Here is a 19,116-nt window from a genome sequence, read left to right on the forward strand (position 1 = left end):
AGTCCCACATCAGGCTCTCAGCTCCCTGGGGAGTCTGCTTCTCCCTCTGACCTTCTCCTCTCTCATGCTCTCTCTCACTCATTCTTTCTCAAATAAATAAATAAAATCTTAAAAAAAATTAAAATATACATTATATATACAATAAATAAAATATATATATATACTATATATATCTAAATTGACTAGAATGTGGAAGAAATTATATTATTCACACTGCTAAAAAATGTGAATTATTGCAGTCATTTTAGAAAGCAGTATTATAATTGTTATTAAAATCAGGCACTGCACTCTGGAAAACAGCATGGAGTTTCCTCAAAAAGTTGAAAATAGAGCTACCCTATAACCCAGCAATCACATTACTGGGTATTTACCCTAAAGATACAAATGTAGTGATCCAAAGGGGCACGTGCACCCGAATGTTTATAGTACCAATGTCCACAAGAGCCAAACTATGGAAAGAACCTAGATGTCCATCGACAAATGAATGGAGAAAGAAGAGGTGGTATATATTACACAATGGAATACTATGCAGCCATCAAAAGAAATGAAATCTTGCCATTTGCAATGACATGGGTGGTACTAGAGGGTATTATGCTAAAAGAAATAAGTCAATCAGAGAAAGACAATTATCATATGATATGAGGATTTGAGAGGCAGAGTGGAGGGTTTGGGGAGTAAGGAAGGAAAAAAATGAAACAAGATGGGATTGGGAAGGAGATGATTCATAAAAGACTCTTTAATCTCACAAAACAAACTGAGGGTTGTTGGGGGGAAGAGGGGGTTGGGTTATGGACATTGGGGAGGGTATGTGCTACGGTGAGTGCTGTGAAGTGCGTAAGCCTGACAATGCACAGACCTATACCCCTGGGGTGAATAATATATGTTAATAAAAATAATTAATAAATTTTTTTAAAAAATCAGGCACTGCAACCTTGCTTGTGAATCCCTATCCTAGAGATATGAGCACAAGTGTGTAAGAATGCATACACTAGGGCTGCGTTTAAGACAGCACTACTGATAAGTACAAAAAGGAGAAAGAAAAGACAGGAATGTGCATCAACTGGAAAAAAGTAGGATAAATATTTGTTCATTGTTATGGAACTTTATGCAGATAAAGAAAAGAGAGAGCGAGTCAAAGCTTGACTCATCGACTTGGAAGGATTTCCACTAGAGATGAAGGAGGGGAAAGGAGCAGAAAAGCATGACTATATCATTTCTTTTACAAATATTAGTGGCCAAAAAAACCTCATATTTGTACCTAATACTTGTGTGTTTATGATCACATGAACATGAAAGAAACACAACCCCAATGACACTCTGTTAACATGGATTACATGTGAGGATCATGATGTGGGGGAAGAAGCAGAAGCAAGAAAATGAGTGACAGGCAAAATAGGCAAAGATTTTTAAGAGAATATCTATACTGACAAAATCAGCAGTGATGCAGTATTGATATCCTTATATTAAATTATATACGTAAATATACAGAAATATAAAATATCTGAAGAAAAAAGAATCTCATAGAAGACAAAAGAATACTGAACAAGGTTTAAAAGAAAGAAAAAAGAAGAATTGTGTCAGAGGAGAAGTTCAAGGAAGCAAATGCACTGGGAACGTTGCTATTGCCTATTAACCTTTTTTTTCCCTTAAAATTTTATTTATTTATTTATTTATTTGAGAGGGACAGAGGGAGAGTGAGAGCAAGTGGGGGCGGGGGACAAGCAGATCTGCCCTGAGCATAGAGCCCAATGCAGGGCTTGATCTCAGGACCCTGAGATCAGACCTGAGCTGAAATCAAGAGTTGGACACTTAACCAACTGAGCCCCTGAGGGGCCCCTATTATCTATTAATTTTCATCAACGATCCAGTTTTACATTTGCATGGCAATGCCATCTTTAGTTTTTTTTACCTAGGTATTTTCCAAGTGGTATTCTAAACATGGTATATCCACCTCCTCTCATCCAGCTCCCTGCAAACTCCTATCCAATCTGAGAACGGCACTGAATCTGCAGCCTAGAAGGTACTTAGCCTAGGAGATTACCTGCATCCTCCCTACTGGGAAATTTCCCCTTTGCGTGATTTCTGACGTGTCCCTTTGTCTCAGTCAACTTATTCTCAGGCACATTTGTTAGTTTTTCTTCCTCTGTCCACCTTACCTAGAATTATATATGAACAAAAGAGAAAGTCTATTAAAAAAAAAAAGAAAAAGGTAACTATGTGAGGTGATGGATATGTTAATTAGCTTGATAGCAGAGACTATTTCACAATGCATACGGACATCAAAACATCAAGTTGTATGCCTTACATGTATATGATTTTTTATTACCTCCATAAAGCTGGGGAAAAATATCTGGAAGTAAAAGCTCCAAACTCTAAAAAAAGAGATCTGGTAAAAGGAAATTGGAAACCAAACTAAACAACAACAAAAAACACACACTTCAGATTATGAAACGAGAAAAATAATTTTTAAGGAAGTTAATATCATATCTTAGGAAAAAGAACATTAGAGACCTTTTTCACTAGGAGGATCAACAGGAAGCTAAAAACCAACTTGGAAAATTACATAAGGAGTTTTGCTGGCACTTTTCTTTAGAAAAAGCACTCTGTGGGGCACCGAGCTGGCTTGGTAGGTGGAACATGGAATTCTTGACCTCAGGGTTCAAGAATTATTTAAAATGATAAAAAGAAAAAAGCACCCTGAAAAGGAATATTCTTGCATGGATCAGTAGAGGTAACAGTGATAGTTCTAACTGACTTTGGAATAGAAGTTAAATAAAAACTAAAGAAGAATATTAAAGAAAACTTTATGGAGACAACAGTAAGTCATAGCGAAACTGAAGCAGGAAGAACTCAAACTCTCCAATTTCATTATATGTCTAGAATGTTATTACCTTTGTATTATTTGTCCTATATAGCTCTATTATAATTTAACATCTGAATTACATAAACAAACAAAATAAACAGGGAAGTAGTCCTCTTTGATAAACTGATAAAAATTTTAATACAGTTTGCCTCTAAAACAATATTTTCATATCCAATCAATCATTCTCAAATTGGGAATCTGACTTCATTTTATTCTTAGCCCCAAACATTCCATTCATCACCTCCTCTTTCACATTCCCCAACTTAACATATATTTTATTATTCATCTATTTATCTACAGCTTCAGATAATGCAGAATGAAAGCAGACGCCTTCAAGGGATTTGTTCTGAACTCATCCCTTAGTAGCACATAAGTAAATATTTGGAATTAAAAGTGAAACAAAATATGGAGTATTTTTCCTTTCAACACCACAACCTGAAATATTTGCTTTACTTTACTTTACTGACCAATATTTGCATATTTCTCTGGAAACAGAAAAAGCTATTCCTTTAAGATTTTATTTATTTATTTATTTATTTGAGAGAGAGAGAGAGAGAACATGAGAGGGGAGATGGTCAGAAGGAGAAGCAGACTCCCTAGGGAGCTCTTCATAATGTTCCCCCAGAAGTTGTGTAACAACTTCTCAAGAAGACATCCTGATCTTCTAACCTCTCTTAAATCCTACAATGCTATCAAATCACTCCATGTTTTGTTATCTACTCCTCACTTTCTAAAGGTAACAACCACTAATCTGAACAAGTTATTTAATAAAGACCAAAAACCTCTAATTTCTTTTTTTGTTTGTTTGTTTTTTGAAAAAGGCAGAGTACAATCCTTTAACATGAGTAAATACAAGCTAGGCAGAGGCCAGATCAGACCCTTCCCTTCTCTCAGATAGCACACATGCCTTGTGGCCAAGTGCATTAACTGCACGTGTAATGTGGATTGAGCCTCCTGCATCCAATTTCACAAGGGTTGGATATTCTTCGTTTTCAACCCCTCTCCCTTGGTAGGGGGGCCAAGAGGACTGAAGATGCCGAGGTTACTGAAAACAATACAGCTGGAACAAACACTGCTTCCAAACCACAACCAAATTTTATAGAAGCCTACATATATAAGTACAGTCTTTCATATGAAAGAAATTTTCTTAATGTATCAAAAGTCAAACCAAAATCTGATAAGAAAAAAAAAGGGGACTGTCAGTGAGGATCGTGTGTGTGTGTGTGACTTTTTTCAATCTTCAACAGAAAGCATATATTGAATACATAGTTTGTCTTTTCAGTTTATGAAATTCCAGTCAATATCCTGTCACAAATTCAGTTTTTCAAGGTAAGATGACATAAATTAGTTTGCACTATTTTTTATTGTCTAAAAGTGGCACTAAGGTGGCCACAGTTGTACAATTATATGAGCACTATATTTTTTTTAAATATTCTACTATTTCTGTGAAGATGAATGTATTAGGCGCAATTATGAACTTGATATATATCTACCTTCATTATTCATTCTCAGGAGAATTTGAGATCATCATTTCTTTTTTTCCCCCTCTTGAATTTTCTTGGGAATAGGAACCTGATTAATTCATTTTAATTTTTGAGATTTCCTTTTCAAAGCAGTCAATGACAAGGAATGTGTATATTTCTTTTTCTATGTCAACTTTGAGAATTTTGGGTCATTAAGATTACTTTTAGTTGAAGTTTACAGGTATTGCACATATAGATTTACTTTTGAAACATGGCTCTGAATGAAGTAAGGGTCATATAACCCATCGGTAGTATTACTTTATGCTCTCTCTTCTGTTTCATTACTTCCAAAGAATTAATTAAAAGTTGATAGGATTGCCCCTAAAATCAATTATCCCTTTGGTCTGAAATGCTGAGTACACATTATTGAGTTTTCAAATAAATTGAAAAAAATCTCAGTGAGGCAACAGCATTATCTTAATTTATAAACATTAATACAAGAAAATATCTGATTTGTTTTAAATGATTACTCCACTCTATATTACCAGTATTATCCCTTTCTGCCTGTTTAGAAATCTACCAGACTACATTCCTAATCTATAATAACAGTGCACAATCACGCATAATTTCTCTGATATTGAATAGAGTGTTCTAGCTGAGTGTTTCTGGAATTCAGAGACAGCATTTCACCAGATTTATACTGTGTTTCAATTTCTCAGTTGATGATCCCCCTAACCTATTTGTCTTTTCAATCTTGCAGTATGGAGGACTGATGGCTTCAGGGTCTTTTGGCCTTTAACCTTTAAATCCATTTTCTTGTCATTGTAACATGACTGTCCCATTTTCTATATACACATTTAATTTTTCCTCCACCACATACATGCAGACACACACACACATGCACACACACACACACACACAATATGAGATTAATAAAGTTATAGACAATGATTGAAAATTACTTGAATTACAGCAATTTTTTCAGGGTCTCCTAAAAAAGAAAAGAACTCTAAAATTCCATAGCTAGTATTTTACTGTCTTTAACATGTCAGTAGCGTTCTCCTAAGTGTTCTCTTTTCATTTAAAGATGAAGCGCTGAAGCTCAGATGTTGAGGAACTTACTTTATCATGGAGAGTAAATTTCCAGGCTAGCCTTTGAATTTAGAAACCCTGATTCCAAAATCTTTCGGTATGCCACCATACCTTATTTAACAGACATACTATGTCTAATGAAAAACTGGAGAAAAGATATAAAAAGAATGGCAAGATAAATTCTTTTAAGACCTTCAGGACCCAAGAGTAATGCTAGGTCACCAAATTTCATTTCTATAATAACTTGAAAATAATTTCACTCAATAAAAATGGGTAAATTAATAATTGAAGGAAGAAGTGAGATCTGTACAGGCACTTCTCATTCTCAAAACAGATTCAGTTCTTAATGTTCAGTAATAACTCTGTTATTTGAACTTCAAATCCATTTTCGTACAGAGGCTTTATCTGTGGGGGCTGAAGTATGGCTTCAATGTCACAGAGAGATGGTTCTCCACTTCTCACCTAAACATTAACTTCAACAACTTAGAGAGATCATTTTCCAACAATATTAAAGCCTCCATTAATATTAAGATATTACTAACACCTTAATAATTGATACTTTAGGAAATGTTCCATATTCACTCTATGGCCTCCTATTACAACTAACTGAATATTGTCACATAACCCTGATGATGTGCTCATTTTCCTTTGTGAATCACAATGATAGACACTATGGGCAACCAAAGTAGCAAGAATATAACCTGATAAAGACTCAATGAAAAAAGTCCTTTCTACTTACAGTCTTAATGTAGTAATATATATTAGCATATTTAATTGCTTGGACAGGATTTATCTGGTGAATTCTTGTTTTCCATCTCAGTTTGTTTCTCTCAGAAAGATATATTGCCTAGCTTTCTATTTTTATCATATCCTAAAATTTCTACATATATATCTCCATTTTTAAACATAGTAGAATCCTCTGAATTATTTAGTGATTTCTGGTATGTTTAGCATTTTCCCCCATAAGCCACCCGAGAATTGCACCAATGTGCTATTTTTGCTCACTAATGAAAATGTCAAAGATCAGACTTAAAAATGTTAAATAAAACTGAGCCAATCAGTCTCCTACTGTTGTTCATTTTGAGGCCAACTTTATTCAAAGACCGCTTTACTCCCTGTTGTTACTTCTTAGCTAAGCCTGTAATTGTCAGTAAACATTATCAAACAGGTTTTGGGATTGTAACTGTGAAATAGATGCTCTTGACTATGCTCAAAAGTAACCATTCAAAAGCAGGATTAAGTCAGATATCATTAATTCAGACTGCTAACCAGAGGAGTGCTGAAAATCACCCAACACCAAAACCCCCAGGTCGCCTTCTCAAACTTGATAAAATGATCTCAAGGATTTATTCTATTCTATATTTCTGTGAAAACCATTAGGAAAATAACACTTTTTAAAAATTTTCCTTGTTAAAGAACAAGATATATTCCTTTTAAAAACTCTGTAAATTCAGGAGATCATACTAGTAGAGATAATCACTCTTAACATATTTTTTTCCAAATATATTAATAAATTGATAGTTTAATATATCAAATTGTGTGTCTAGATCCTGATCTTTTTTCACTATATTTGTACTATGAACTTTCTCATATCCTTAAAATTGTGTGTTCTATAACGTCTATATAATTCAGGGAGTCCACAAGTTGAGAAACAGAGTAAACTTAATTTTAAACAATATGTAAATTACATATTCAGATAACACTTAACATTTTTCAGGTGCAGAGCCTCTAAATTTAGAGCAATGAGTTCAATTTTTTTTTTTTTTTTAGAGATTGATTTATTTATTTATTTGACAGAAAGAGATCACAAGTAGGCAGAGAGGCAGGCAGAGAGAGAGGAAGGGAAGCAGGCCCCCTGCTGAGCAGAGAGCCCGATGTGGGACTCGATCCCAGGACCCTGAGATCATGACCTGAGCCGAAGGCACAGGCTTAACCCACTGAGCCACCCAGGCACCCCATGAGTTCAATTGTTAATCTGAAAACAGTACAATAAATATAATAAAGTGTCAAAAGTGTCTAGAAATACAGAGAAAAAGGTATATTTATTGTACTTTTATCAAGTTAACAATTATACCCACTGCTTTGAATTTAATAATGCTTTACCTGACAGTGTCTAGAGACTACAGAAAAAAATATCTGAGTGTGTTACTTAAAAAATGTAGCCAAGACATGATTTAAAAACAAGTTTATCTTATATTTCCTTGAAATATATATCCACTTTTGAATATCAGCTTTTCCTGCATCTCTTCTTTTTAGTTGTAAAACATGTGATCTACCATTTTATTTTTACAGCAAAAAACAAAAAGACCAACCTACAGCATCCTGCCCTCTTTTCTCTGAAAACCTGTCTCAAGTCAGATCTACCAAAACATGAAGTCACCATTGAACTACATTCTCAGAGCTCTCGTGTTCCCACCATGTGGAGTCTTTTTGTCATCATTTTCCTCTTAACTGTGGAAAGGACAGGCAGATGCATTTATCAGAAAGAAAGCCTTACCGTTAGATGGTCAAACACAAACACTGAACCAAGAGGGAATGTAAAAGATGTTTGCTTTGGCCTTTGATTCCCTAATCGGATCATAACAAAGCATGTGCTTTCTAACAGCACAACCTTCATGGGTTTTTTTTGTTGTTGTTCTTTTTGGTTTTTTTGTTGTTGTTGTTTTGTTTTGTTTTTGCAAGGCCCTCTCTGTTAGCCTGGCTCAATGTGAGCCAGGACCCCAGAATGGGGTTAATCACTTCACTCCAGGAATGAGAAATGCTAGGGGAAAGCCCCACTGTGCCAAGTTTTATTCAAAAGATGATACCTGTCATCCACTCTCCCCAGTCATGAGGACGTGAAGTTAAGTAAGATACAGTCTCTGCCGTCAAGAAACTCCCAATCTGATGTGGATTGGTTGTCCCTGATTAGAGGACATCATGATAACAAATGAACAACTAACACAGTAGACAAGCCTAAATCAGATGGTGAGGTTAGGAACTGATTCTTGGGAGGTGTCATTTTGAAAACAATTAGGAATTTGTAAGATAAACTATAGGCATGTGTGTGTTTGTGTGTGTGCATGTGCGTGCATGTGTGTCTGTGTGTGTGGTCTGTATTGCATAGGAACAAATGCCACAGAACATTCCAGGCGGAAGAGAGGTGAACTTAGGGAAACCTAAGGGCTCATTATTCCAAGTAAATGAAGTACTAGGGGAGAGGCAGAAAATAAAAGTTGACAGATATTAGGAGAAAAACGGACTTAAAATCCTTGGTTAAGATATTTTTCTTTACCCTGAGAGCTCAGAGGAGAAATGTAGCCATTTTATGAAGGCACATTATATATGACTAAATATTTCCATTTTGGCTGCAATATGGAAGGTACATTGGATAAAGAACATCACACTGGAGGCCCGAGACCATTCAGGAGATTGAATACTATGAAGACTACAGTGTGGCCACTGAAAACAAGGATGGTTTAGAGAGGGATTTAAGATGTTGAATCCTCAGTTCTCGGTGAATACATAGTTCGGTGGGGACCGTGAAAGCAAGCTGGTGTCCAGAATGATTGCCATGTTTCTAGCTCGGGCTTCCAGGACATTGAGACTGCAGACACAGGAGGAAGCTCAGGTTTGAAGGAGAATATGATGAATTCAAGTCTTGGATATACGAGTTTGAAGGGCTCACAGAACCTCCATGTAGAGATGTTTTTCAGACAAAGCTAGAGATTTGCAGTCTAAATCTGAGATCCATGAGAATATAAACACTGGCCAAAGGCATGAGAGGGAGTGGAAGACTTAGGAGGGACGACAAATAATAGGGCCGTGATAAAGGAATACTAGTTGACAAGGTGTGAAGAAAAAAATCTTGTGGAAGACATTGTGGTGGAAGTTGAATGAAAAAAAAAAAATAGAAAATAAGGAAGAGAATTAGAAAAGTAGATTTGCAGTTTAAAATATTCTAGATTTAACATTAAGAAGGTCACTGGTCACTTAGCTAGAACTGTTTTTGTACTTATTGACAAAAAAAGAAGAAAGTAAAGATCCAGAAAAGAGAGAGGGTATTTGATGGGGAAAAACACCAAAGCAGGCAGGAGGGACCGGAACCAAAGCCAATGGCGGGGTTTGGAGACATGCTTCTCCTGATATGGGTGGAAGGAGAGAGAGATGTGCCTTCCTATTTATGGCTAATCTGCAAATCTCACTAGACAATGGTGTGGAGAGAGTGAAGAGCTGCACAGAGGAAAAGTATGAGCTGCTTAGTTATTGGCACTTATACCAGATGGATTTATGCAACCTTTCTCAAACCCACTTTCTACATCCTGACTAGCAGAGGGTGGGAGACACTGACCACCACTTCCTTTTTCCTTAGGATGCACATTTATTTCACAGTGAGGCTGAACTGAAACCACTCCGAAACAGGACAGGCTAGTTTACAACATTTAATAACACAGTGCTATTTTCACACTCAGTCACTGCTTGCACTCCTTAGCCAAATTATTTTCAGGGCCATTTTTGAAGGAGAGAAATCCCAAGGCACAGTGAGAAGGAAGCCACAAAGAGAGGAGCTGACCGATGTGTGTATTGGTGATGGGCGTGGGAGGGGGTAATTCCATCATTTTACCGGGTGTTGGGGGGGGGTTCCGAGTACACTGAGCTACACTCCCTTCCAGGGTCATTACCCCTCCACCAACAACCTGAAGCTACGACTATGACCCTTGTTCCTTCTGCTATTAGGAAAGCTCTCTCTAAGGGGCAGGTACAGTTCCTACACAGAAAGAAATATCCTTTTCAAGTCCCACAGCCTCCCCAAACAGCTCTGTCTGCAGAATATCAAATAGCTCTTCCCAGAGAAGCAAGGCCCTTCAGCCCCTGTTTGGACTAAGACACTGAAGCTGCAATCAGATACTCAGTAGAGGTTATTAATGAACCAAAGGCTACAGTGTAAGAAGGACAAGGAGCAGTGCAAGAAGTAGAACCTTGAGATGCAACCCGAGAAGCTAGGGCAATCACCTGTGAGGGAATAATCTCAAGAGGCTAGAGACAAATAAAGAATCCTGGTGGAAAACAACATGACACAAAGCTAGGAAGCCAGAGAAAGCACTGAAATTCAAAGCCAGAGAGTTTGGGTCCTCCTACTAAACAACAGTGTTTCTTCTTGGGGAGCATGAAGCTAATAAAACCACCAGGTTCCAAGGAAATACCCAGGATGAAGTTGAAAAGATACTTATTGTTCAATTTTTCTCTGTTCAGCTGGGTGTTTGGCAGCATATATGTAGACAATCCACAGATAAACGACCGACTTTTCCCATTTTCAACTCAGTGTGATTTATGATGCAGACAGGACTCAAATTTGTGGGGGGAAAAAAAAACTAACATATAATTTCCTCTTCGTATAAAGGAAAAGTTACTAGCGAAATTATTTGTGTGCTTTCATTCAGGTGCAAGAATTGTCATTAGAATCTATCAGGCTTCCGCCTTCCCCCATGGGGTAGAAATAAACTGCCTGGATCACGGCTACCTTATATGCTCCTTCTGGGTGGCTGTGGGAATAACCTTCAAAAATCAAACCATGAGCCTTTACTCAATATAGGACTCACCATGGTTAGTTCTGAATGAAAAGTGGAAGCAAGTATTAAGCAAAATCTACACAAAACAACAAAATTTAAGAGCACATACTTTTAAAAAATTCCTGATTTGGAATACTCAGGATGGACTCCATCAAATTCAATTTCTCAACATACCTTAGCCTTGCAGACATAGACGGAGAAAAAACAACAACAACAACAAAACGTATTTTTTTTTTTAATGGAGGATCCTAGATCCTAAGCAGTCCCCTGCTCCAGACCCATGAGGTAGGGTCATGAATTTCCAGGGAAAATAACAGTACACAAGGCTTTTTTTTTTTTTCTTCAAAAATTCAGAGTAGTCTACTACTATTGTTGTGTCTTGTCATACCATGCCTTAGATCATCTTTTAGAAGGGAGTCCAGAAAGCAACCTACAGAAACTCTTTGTTCATCATATTTGCTCAGACCTTTGTGTGGGTATATAAACACCCCCCCACACACACACAGGCGCTTTGAACCCCTAAAGAGTTAGCTCTGCTGTTGCTATTCATTTCTATTAAGAGTACAATCAAAATTTATTCAAGCATTTCAGACATTCTTCCAATTAAGATTTTGTATACTTCTCTCTGTAATATGCTTGTTTCTTTTCTGACCTCTCCGGAGTATTTTAAAATGAAGGTTATCGTGATTACAGTGTGAGATAGCAACTTTCTTCTATTTCAGCCTTATTTATCCTACTCAGAGTCATTTCTAGGCTATCGTCCAAAATAGCCTCTAACCACCTAAGCTGTTCAATGAAGTGTATCAGAAAGCAATCCTTGAAATAGCTCTCGAAATATGTTCTCTTCTTCATTTGAACATAGTTGCATGCCAATCAACAGCAAAGCAATTAAAATCCTGCCAGGATCAAAGAACGTGCCTTGCTACAGCCTTTGCCAATCTATAAAAACATTTCCTCGTCTTCTTTTGTTAAGGCCCCGGTGACCTACAGCAATATCCAAGAATCTATTTACACCCTCTATAGTTCTTCATTTGTTTCCAAGTATATGTCAACAAATTTCTTGTTGCAAAGTATCTGCTGTCACTTTCCAGGTTTCCCCACCTCACATTTCTCTGTTTTATATTCCCCCACCTTTTTGTAAAGCACCTGTCTTAACAACTTCAATATTCCACCTTTCGTCTTGGATGTATATACATTTGACTTTCATATTTTGTTGAAGCTACACTGCTTAAGGATTTGTCATGTACTCCTGGCTCTTGTGTATATCAATTTTCTTTATGTGTCCTCCCTCTGCTAATAAGATAATCCTTTTGCAGATTTTTCTGGTTCAATCCATTGAACCCAAGTTCACTCTGATATCAGCTTCTTTGAGTTAATCAGAAAATACATTGCTGTGGGAGGTATATGGTCCCTTTCTGGATTATTCTGCCTTTTCATCAATAATCGAAAGGACCAGCTAAGCAATTTTCCATACTCTCTCCTAATCCTTCTGCTCCCCTCTGAATGCAATTGAGATGCAACTCACATCATTTCACTCAAGAATTTCACAGTTTCGGGGATGCTTAGAGCACTGCTGTGTGACAGAATGTCAAGAAGCAGACCACAACTTTTTGCGAATCCAAAATTATCCATGAATGCGAAGAAACATGTAGAATTGCTGCAGTTAATATGAATAATTCAAGTTAAAACTATGTCAGCTGAAAAACCTACTGAGGCAACCTATTTTGGTTTAAATTATATGAATAACTGCCTACAAGCCGGACGATTCACAGACCTGTACCCCTGGGGCAAACAATACCTAACATATTAATAAAAATAATTAATAAAAAAAACCTGCTTACATTTACCACTTTACTTTGGGTATAAACACTGTATCACTAGAAATGTTTGATTCTCACAGTTTTTAGAACCTGGAAAACTCTATTTTAAAGTCCTTTGCTAGTCTGACCTAGCACACCAGCATTTGGTTAGACTTTTGAGGTATTTCTAATTGTTGCTTCTCAAGTTGATTCTCAGCCTATTTGTTTAAAATACAGTTCTTGCCCAGGAAAACCTGGGTGGCTCAGTTGGTTAAGCATCTGATTTCAGCTCAGTTCATGATCTCGGAGTCCTGGGATCGAGCCCCATCTCAGGCTCCCTGCTCGGACAGGTGTCTTCTTCTCCCTCTCTCTCTGCCCCTCCCACCACTTGTGCTCTCACTCTCTCGCAAATAAATAACTAAAATCTTTCAAAAAAATAAATAAAATGCAGTCTTGCTCAGCGAGAGTTAATAAAATGACATTGCAAAGTACAGAATCCTTCAACTCTTTCATCAAATGGAACACAATACTATTTACCTTTAAGAAAAAATGAACTTCTTTCAGGTTTTGAATATGAAATACTTTTCTCTTATCAATTTAATTTTAATTCTGCAAGTCTGATGATACACTATGCCTTTTGGCATATTTGCTTTTGTATACATAGCTAAAACTCAACCTTATTAATTCTTCACCCTCAATGTCATTACCTACCTGAGCCTGATTCTCATCTTGCTCCTCTTCCCCTGGAATCACAGATGGGGAGCAGAGATTTGGTCTATTTGGTCCAGCAGTTCTCAACTAAAGGTAGCAGTGGTTCACAAGAGGCATTTGGGTGTGTGTGTGTGTGTGTGTGTGTGTGTGTGTGTGTGTGTGTGTGTGTGTAGGGTGGGAGGAACTCAACCTTTCAGTGGTCACATTGACTGTGGAAATTCCTTTATTGGACAGGATCAGGCATACTATAAAACGTTAATGTCTATTATGGTATTTTTCTTTTAATTGTAAAAACGTGTTTAAGAACACTTGAACAACTACAGGTTGAAGTACGAAAAAATCTGGGTCTTATATTTAATCTCTTCATCTTTTTCCATAGACATGGTATCACTTATGGAAGTACCAAACCCTAATATTTTATTCTTCACTTGTCCCTCAAATATTTTCTACTGAGAAGGTCAATACTTTAAAAATTATGTTTCTCCAGAGAAGTTCTTTTTTCAAATCCATCCTCAACTTGTGACATTAGAAGTTCTCCAAAGCTGCTGTCATTTCTTTAGAAGCTAAAAATTGTTATATGTCATGTCATCAATGACCCTTTCATGCCCACTGGTTTTTCTGAAAACATCAAACTGCTTCAATAAATAAGTGTCATACCTGACAATACTCACATAATTTTTTAGAAAAATTCACGCTCCCTTTCTGATATCCAGCGTACTACATGTTTCTTGCTAAAAATTTCATGGTCATAGTATCTTATTCGACTATGTACTATCAATCATTTAAAATTCTATATTGAAGTAAAATTTTTCATTTTTTTCTGAGGTTTGAAAGTAAACGATAATCAACTTTTTGTGTGTGCTTCGCAAATTTCTTTTAAGACTTGTTTTTATTTGTTAATGAGTTAATTAAAGTAGCAGTAACATTATAAATACACTAAGGTATTAACAAGTGAATATCTTAAGAACAAGTTCTCAGACTCTACCTATAGAATAAATATATCTTATGGAAGATTTACATACCTACAACACATAAATACATCTTGTGAAAGATTTACATATCTACAACACACTAATAGAACCAAAAGAATATTGAGAGCCTATATATTTGCTCTATCTAATGATATCAGAAATCTAACAAAAAACCTTGGTGATAATCAAGAAGATAATTTTTTTATACTAAATAACTACATGTTTGACATACGCAATCCCTGATGCCATGATAGAGTCTGTTATTCCTTCCTTTAAAGATAGAGATCTTTAAAGATCAAGATCTTCAGAATCATTTCATAGTGTCACTCCCATGTTCAAAATTGTCATGGATATTTCTTGTCCACTAGATGAACCTCAAGTTACATGATGTCATCAATGTTGTCCATAACCTCTTCAATGTCCTCATGTTCAAGTTCTGTTCTAGTCTATTGAACTTCAGGATGGACTTTATGACTCTATGAGGGGAGTTAGTAGGAGAAACAACCATTACGGCAATATCAATCAAAATCACATTTATATATTCTTTGATCTAGCAATATCTACCTCCAAGATGTACTAGCAAATATGTGAATGAAGTTTGAGTAAGGTTTTTATCCCAGCATATTAGCAAATGACTGAAACAACCCAAATGTCCATCATCAGAGGTCTGGTCAAATAAGTTAAAGTACACTAATACAGTAGAGAAATATGCAGCTGTAAAAATGAATTCAAAACTCTTTATTACTAGGGGCACCTGGGTGGCTCAGTGGGTTAAGCCTCTGCCTTCGGCTCAGGTCATGATCTCAGGGTCCTGCGATCGAGCCCCACATCAGGCTCTCTGCTCAGCGGGGAGCCTGCTTCCTCCTCTCTCTCTCTCTCTGCCTCTCTACGTACTTGCAATCTCTCTCATAAATAAATAAATAAATAAACAAATAAATAAATAAATAAAATCTTTAAAAAAACAACAACAACAACTCTTTATTACTATTATTTAAAGAGTCCCAAGATACAATATTAAGTGGGGAAAAAAAATGCAAGCTGTATGATAAATTCAACTTTTATATAATACAGAGAAAAATAAAATATCATATCCATTTTCTACCGCTGCCATGTAAATTATCACTAACTCAGCAGGTTAAAACAACACAAATTTATTACTTATTGGTTTCTGTAAGTCAGAAATCTGTGTTGTCTTAGCTTATTACTCTTGTTCAAGTCCCATAAAGATAAAATCAATGCATCGGCTGTTCTGGCCTCTTTGGTGGAGATCTTGGGGGCAAAAATACTCCAAGCTCATTCAGGTTATTGGCAAAATTCAGTTTTATGTGATTGTAGGACTGAAGTCTCTGTTTGGCCAAGAATTCTTTTCAACTCCAAAGGGCACACATTCTCAGGCTTAGCAGTATCTTATCCTCAAACCAGCAATGTCTGGTCCAATCGTTCTCATTTATCAAATCTCTCTGATTTCCCTGCTGCCTCATTTTCCTGACTCCTTTGTTCAAAAAAATGATAATCAAAATAAGCAGAAAAATAAAAACAAAGTTCCCCATTTTAAGGTGAGTTGATTAGCAACTGCAATTACATTTGCAAAGTCCCATACTAATACCTAAATTAGCATTTAGTTAAACAACATAGAACCAGAATCTTAGTGTAACATCTTTAGATTTCTGCCTATCCACAAATATATCCTTGTTTGCTTTTACATGAAAAAGAAAACTCTGGAAAAATATGTAAGAGTGTATGTGTATAGTGGGATGGGGATGGTGGGCAAATGGGAGGCAAGAATGTATTTTTAATATTTTTATCATATTTGAACCATATTTGAACAGAAGTAATTTAACATGTTAGATAATTATTTATTTTTTTTTTTTTAAGTAGGCTCCATGTCCGGTGTGGAACTTGAACTCACAATCCTAAAACCAAGACCCAAGCTGAGATCAAGAGCGGGACGTTCAACTGATTAAGCCACCCAGGTGCCCCTAACATGTTAGATTTTTAAAGCAGAGCAGAATCAGTCAAATCATATTTAAAACATTTTGTTTTGGTGCAACTAAATTTACACCAGCAAAGTATACATGAAACTGAGAGATGTGTTAGTTTTTTTCAAGTTCACTGTCCTTTTATTAAAAAATGTTATACATATTATTGTGTTATGACATAGGTCTGCCACAACTCCATGTTTAAACTCCTGCAAAACATTCTTTCTTAAAACATGCTATATTATTATTTACTTTAATTTTAGGTAAGCAAATCTTTTACATATTAACACTGGCTTGATTCTCTTTTCTTCAATCTAAGGCAATAGAATTTGAGACATTCATGATGATCAAATATGCAATACAGAGACTGAGATAAGATGAGTATATGTGATGGTCATATGGCTAATTCTTCTAGAATATGTCAGAATTGAATTAGGAAATTAAAAATTTATAGAGAGAACTCTCACATCCCAAGGATCTCCCCCTAACCCTGAGAAGTCAGTTACCTATAATCTGTGAAACATTTACTTAAATGACACCAAAGAGGAAGCACATTCACTTTGAAAGATTACCAAGAACCTCTAATACCCAAATCTATGAGCTTTTTCCTGAAGTCATCCTACCTGCTTGCATGTGTTGCAAGACCATACCCTTCTTGAAACTCTCTTTTGGGGGATAGCTTTCCATGGGTCTTTTATACATTTTGCTGAGTTTGCAGGGAATGGAAGTACCTGACTACTTTTTGTAAGACCATTCCTCGGGTTTCTCCTTGCAGCGAGCAACCTTTAGGGATGAGGAAATGGCTCCCCTTCACACAAAAAATACAGCCTGGCTTCAAGATTACTATTACATGGCAAGTTCCCCTTTCCTCTACTGTAATGCAGCTCACTGAGTGTGCAGACATCCATCTAGATCCCCCTGCATCACCCCTGTGAGACCTGAAGATCTAAGACCTGACTTGAGATCATGCAATCAGCTACAGCTTTTGATATGAAAAAATAAAATCTTTTGTTTCTGATCCAGGAGCCTTGTATCTTCTGTCAACATCCAGAAAATAGTGGAATGCTACCTTTATTAGCTTGCAAGTAAGGTAAAAATGTCAAATCCTTCATAGTTGTTGACACGCTCTCAGTATATTTCCATGAAAATGCTCTCGTATTTTTATTTATCTTTCTGCTCCTCCTCTCCCTCTTTCATCTGCTCTACATAGACAGTTTCTGAAATGGTAAGAGAACACGGGACTCTGTCCATGGTCCTGATTTACTTTTATTTCATACCCTCACCTTTATTATTTCTAACACTCTGCTTGTGCTTGGGTGGTTTTCAAGTATATATTCCTCAAAATGCATTTCCTTCTTTAGCTTCAGACTTCCTTGTTCAACTTAATATGCTATGGACCCATCAAAATTTAAAAACATTTAAAGTAATCACCATTAACTCATGTTCTAAAGTGGAAAATATTGGAGTTATCTTCCACCTTCCTGACAATTTTATCTATTACACAGCTAAGTCTCTTAACTTCATCTTTTCTTTCAGGGTCATTTCCCTCTCCTGGATGTATTATTTTAATTCTCGACAAGTTTTCCTCACATTATTTATTCCCCTGTATATTTCACACTCTAAAAATGCTCCCAAAGTTGTTTTCCTTAAATGCGGACTGCAGTATATTACCATCAGTCGCCCTATGGCCTATAAATTAAAAAAGAATGGCCTTTAATGGTGTCACAGATGCTTCACAACAACCCTCATTATAATTTTCCGATTCCACTTTAAATCACTTTTTACCACAATCCTATTGATCGGTGCCCACACACCCAGAAGTGTGCATATACATGTGAACTTACCATGTAGCATACGTGACACCACACAAGTCACAACAACCATCTTACTATTCTCACTACAGTCCCTTCTGTCTTCTGCCTTTTCCCATATTGTTCTGTCAGAATTATAGCAGCCTCTTGAACAACGGCTCCTTCCCCTTTAATTAATAATAAATGAAAAGGCATTTCCTTGCTGCTTTAGTCTCACTACTTGCTTCCTCATGTATTATCTCACAATACTGTATTCTCTCACAATACTGTATTCTCATTTCCATTATTTTCTGTGCTTTCTTTCCTTTTGCCAAATCTCTTACTGTGGCCCCTCCAATATTTCTACTTCAGCCCATGGAATATTAAACAAAATAATATGTATCTACAATCTATTTTCAAATAGGTCCATACACCAAATTTTAAGTAAACTTTAGCTCTTTCTCACATCACATAGCTTCTATTAATACTTTTGAAGGTAGTCTGCTCATCATTCTATACACTGTGGAAGTCTGGGTGGGGAGATGTGTAAACATCATTCTAGCTCTCCAGGACAGCTTCCACACATCTATGTAAAAAAATCTTATTCTGTGCTCTATCCGTATTTAACTCTGCCATATCCTAAAGACCTATTCATACCTAACTTTGTTTGATACCTAAATCATGGTTTTTTTCCACCCTAAGTCCAGTTGTCATCCAGGTGTTATCAAGGTGAATTCCAAAATTCATATGGATAATTTTATTCAAAATGTTAGCCCCCAAAGTTTGATGATCTCTTCACCTATATTGGGGTCATCAACTCTCATGACTGTAATATTTTTCACCTATAATAATTACTTCTGAAATACTGAACTCACTGCACAGTGACCAAAACTTTCTAC

Source organism: Mustela nivalis, assembly GCF_964662115.1.
Source record: "Mustela nivalis genome assembly, chromosome: 1".
Lineage (NCBI taxonomy): Eukaryota > Metazoa > Chordata > Mammalia > Carnivora > Mustelidae > Mustela > Mustela nivalis.